Genomic DNA, 4,886 nt, shown 5'->3' with positions numbered 1-4,886 from the left:
GATATTCTAAAGGCACTTTTATTGATTCAATTTATTTTATTTTTAAAGCTGCAATATGTCACTTTTTTGGTGACCTGACCAAATTCACAGAAAATAGAGAAATCTTTGTTGACCATCAACATAGGCTTATGATCAACAGGCATGTCATACACTTCACAATTTTGATGAATAAATCATGTACATTTGCAAAATTGGTGGTTTTAACTTAACCTACTTTACCTTATAATCATTGTTATCACACTCATTTACTGGAACATGACAGTTAGCCAAAAGGTATGCAATGTCGATTGGTCGATTTATTAAAATGACTAGCATTTTTGTCATCAACATTACCGACCACAGTACAGTAGGACTATAGTAGTAGTAGTAGTCAGAGAGTAGTAGTAGTCAAAGTATCTCTGTATCAGAGTTTATATTGGAAACTTAATTTGATTTAAAATATGCATCTATGTACAGAACACAAACATGAAAACAGACAAAATAAAGTTATGAATAGTATGTTTTGAAAAACATTATATAGACAGTCATTTAAAAATGAACACCCTTTTGGTTGATCATGTTGAACACATTGAAAAACTTGAAATAAACAAAATCAAAAGTTGACTTGTTTTTCCTGACCAGCAAACAAATGTTTGTGAGGTCAGTTAGGGGTTGCTGAACATTTCCTCTTATTTGAACACTAGGGAGGACAATCCCTTGTTGGTTACCAGCAAGCCTCTCCACTGGGTTATTAGTTATCATTGGATGTCGTCTTCTCTCTTAGCTGCCGCCTCCCTGTCATCCAGGTCAGTACAGCTGCTGTAACCAGCTCAGCATTAACAAACACACAAACATAGTACCCTGCTGTCATACCAGCCAATGACACATAGTTAAAGTGGAGCCCCACAAACACACAGAGACCCACAAGCATCAGTAGGCTGGAAGCAGCCAGACAGCTGACACTGAACCACAACACCCCTCTGTCATCACAGCAGACTGCAAACAGAAAGGCCATGAGGGCAAAGGGCACCAGCACCAGTGGAATATACAGACTCATAATGACCAGAACCCTGAGGATATCCACTAATACACCAGCGGTGGTAGCCATGTTGTTGTGTTGATCATCACAGGTAACTCCAACATCTTGTCCCTGGAGGCAGAAGTTGAAAGGGCTGATGTTGGCCTCACTAGAGCTGACCAACTGGCCGTGTAACACGATGAGGGCGTAGAGCTGCTGGGTGAGGATGAAGACGAGGAAGAGAGCCACCGGAGGCCAGCAGCGTGGAGGTCTTCTGGTACTGTGCTCCATGGTTGAGAGAACCATCACGAGGAGCCTGTAGGAGTCAATGCACTTTCACTACCTCTTCTTGCCTCGAGTTGGGGTACTGTGGAGAAAGTAAATAAATAAGATATAGAGGGGTCTATACTTGGACATTAGAAAAAGTTAAACCTAATGTTTTTCTGTCTCAAAATGTGCATCAACCAATTACAATCCTCGATGTAGTTGCATGCGATGGGACCAGCTACAATGTAGTGTTCTATCAGATAACCTGCCACATGTTAGCCCTATGCTAACCTCACCAGCTGACAGTGATTTCCTGTAACAAATTACACATCAGCCTATCAAAGATCTTAAAGGCCCAGTGCAGTCAAAAACGTGATTATCCTCTTTCCACACTACGAGGTTAGAATAATACTGCGATTAGGATGATAATGCCCTCAGTGTACGAACCGTTTGAAAAGACCAACAAAGGCAAAGGCTGGCTACTTTGAATAATCTCAATATATTTAGATTTGTTTCACACTTTTTTGGTTTCTACATGATTCCATGTGTTATTTCATAGTTTTGATGTCTTCACTATTACAGTGGTTCCTCCTTTAAAAGTTGCATTATACACCTTGCGGGCTGCTGCAGCATTCCGTGGCACGTTATCTATTTGTCAGCCATTTTTTCTGTTAACGCAAGTTATTGCTAGTTTGACCACCAGAGGGCATCTTTGAGAAGCATTTGATAGTCTTCCGTATTGGCATTACCAGAGAATTTAAGACCTTTTTTTGTAATAACATAGTATATGGGATTGATTTTAAGAAATTTGGCTTAATTAATTTGATTAATATTGTGGTGTTTCTATTCAGAGAAAAACAAAAACCGAAACCATCAGGGTTTCCATTAGGATGGGAATGGAAAATATGGTGCTGTACAACAGGAGGAAGGAGTAGGCTGTCCTTGTAAATAATATATATATATATATTTTTTAATTTTTTAAATCAGAACATTAACCCTGTGTGTTTGCTTGTTTTGTACTGTTCTGTAGTTTCAACCCTACGATTTGTCTGACAAACAAAGAACTTTGCGTCCCGCAGGCCCAGATCAAAACTTGCGAGACATTCAAGAATGTCATCTTCATAGACGAATCAACCGTGGCCCTTGAGCAATTTTCTCAAAATTGCTACAGAAATAAAGGGAAAGATCAAGAAGGTTAACGAAAGCATAAAGATGTTGATGAAGAAATGTTGTTTTGAGTTAGATATGTAACACTTTAGAGTACTTAAGCATCGAATACATTACATTGCAAGTTGAGAGATTTCCACAACAGTAGCCGGGCTATAAAAAGTCTATTGTCCTGCTAATAGGAAACATTTGCATGATGGGCTACATTCTTTATTGTAAACACAATGTCACACACATTGTGTTTACACAAACTTTTAGAGTTTGAGATTTACAAATGTGCGCTTTCATTATTAGTTACATTGTTTCAGTTCGAACATGCAGACTTTTTTTCTTTAACTTATCGTTTTATGTAGGATGCTACATTTTTGACCAGTTGCAATTGTAAGTAGGACAAATTGTAAAAATCCTACTTCTATTAGGCTGTTATGCCTCAGACTATCTCAGCCAGTTAAGTTATTTTATATAGGTCTAGGCTCCAAAGAAATAGACTCCAATTAAGCCCTCTTGTTGTTTGTAAAGTAAAATTAAAATTGTTGAAATGAAATGCTCAACTGGTGTAGGTTTTCTCCATCTGTTGGTGTGCAACACCTGCATAAAGCAAGTTATCTGTATTTTTAGGCACCAGCCACTGTTCACCCTCCTATTGATTGTGCTGCAGTTGCCACCAGTTGTTTTTATAAATTGAACCTTTATTTAACTAAGCAAGTCAGTTAAGTACAAATGCTTATTTACAATGACGGCCTACCCTGGACAAACCCGGATGACGCTGGGCCAATTGTGAGCTGCTCTACGGCACTCCCAATCACGTTCGGATGTGATACAGTCTGAATTCAAACCAGGGACTGTAGTAAAGCCTCTTGCACCAAGATCCTGCGCCACTCGGGAGCCATGACAAATATACAGTTGAAGTCGGAAGTTTACATACACTTAGGTTGGAGTCATTAAAACTCGTTTTTCAACAACTCTACAAATTTCTTGTTAACAAACTATAGTTTTGGCAAGTCGGTTAGGACATCTACTATGTGCATGACACAAGTCATTTTTCCAACAATTGTTTACAGACAGATTATTTCACTTATAATTCACTGCATCACTCCAGTGGGTCAGAAGTTTACATACCCTAAGTTGACTGTGCCTTTAAACAGTTTGGAAAATTCCAGAAAATGATGTCATGGCTTTAGAAACTTCTGATTAACTCAAATGATGTCAATTAGCCTATTGGAGGTGTACATGTGGATGTCTTTCAATGCCTACCTTCAAACTCAGTGCCTCTTTGCTTGACATCATGGGAAATTAAAAATAAATCAGCCAAGACCTCAGAAAAAAATTGTAGACCTCCACAAGTCTGGTTCATCCTTGGGTGAAATTTCCAAATGCCTGAAGGTACCACGTTCATCTGTACAAACAATAGTACGCAAGTATAAACACCATGGGACCACGCAGCCGGCATACTGCTCAGGGAGGAGACGCGTTTGGTCTCCTATAGATGAACGCGCTTTGGTGCGAAAAGTGCAAATAAATCCCAGAACAGCAGCAAAAGGCCATATGGAAATACTGGAGGAAACAGGTACAAAAGTATCTATATCCACAGTAAAATGTGTCCTATATCGATATAACCTGAAAGGCCGCTCAGCAAGGAAGAAGCAACCGCTCCAAAACCGCCATAAAAAGCCAGACTACAGTTTGCAACTGCACATGGGAACAAAGATCATACTTTTTGGAGAATTGTTCTCTCGTCTGATGAAACAAAAATAGAACTGTTTGCCCATAATGACCATTGTTATGTTTGGAGGAAAAAAGGGGGATGCTTGCAAGCCGAAGAACACCATCCCAACCGTGAAGCACGGGGATGGCAGCATCATGTTGTGGGGGTGCTTTGCTGCAGGAGGGACTGGTGCACTTCACAATATAGATGGCATCAAGAGGCTGGAAAATTGTGTGGATATATTGAAGCAACATCTCAAGACATCAGTCAAGAAGTTAACCTCTCTGGGATCGTTCGGGACGCTAGCGTCCCACCTCGCCAACAGCCAGTGAAATTGCAGGGCGCCAAATTCAAAACAGAAATCTCATAATTATAATTCCTCAACCATACAAGTATTTTACACCATTTTAAAGATACACTTCTCATTAATCCAACCGGTGTCCGATTTCAAAAAGGCTTTTCGGCGAAAGCAGAACATGTGTTAGGTCAGCAACTAGTCACAGAAAGCATTCAGCCATTTTCCAACCAAACAGAGGTGTCACAAAAAGCAGAAATATACACTGCTCAAAAAAATGAAGGGAACACTTAAACAACACAATGTAACTCCAAGTCAATCACACTTCTGTGAAATCAAACTGTCCACTTAGGAAGCAACACTGATTGACAATAAATTTCACATGCTGTTGTGCAAATGGAATAGACAACAGGTGGAAATTATAGGCAATTAGCAAGACACCCCCAATAAAGGAG

This window comes from Oncorhynchus tshawytscha, linkage group LG04, assembly GCF_018296145.1.
Source record: "Oncorhynchus tshawytscha isolate Ot180627B linkage group LG04, Otsh_v2.0, whole genome shotgun sequence".
NCBI lineage: Eukaryota > Metazoa > Chordata > Actinopteri > Salmoniformes > Salmonidae > Oncorhynchus > Oncorhynchus tshawytscha.
The sequence above is the reverse complement of the archived record's forward strand: the minus strand, read 5'-3'. Positions refer to the sequence as shown.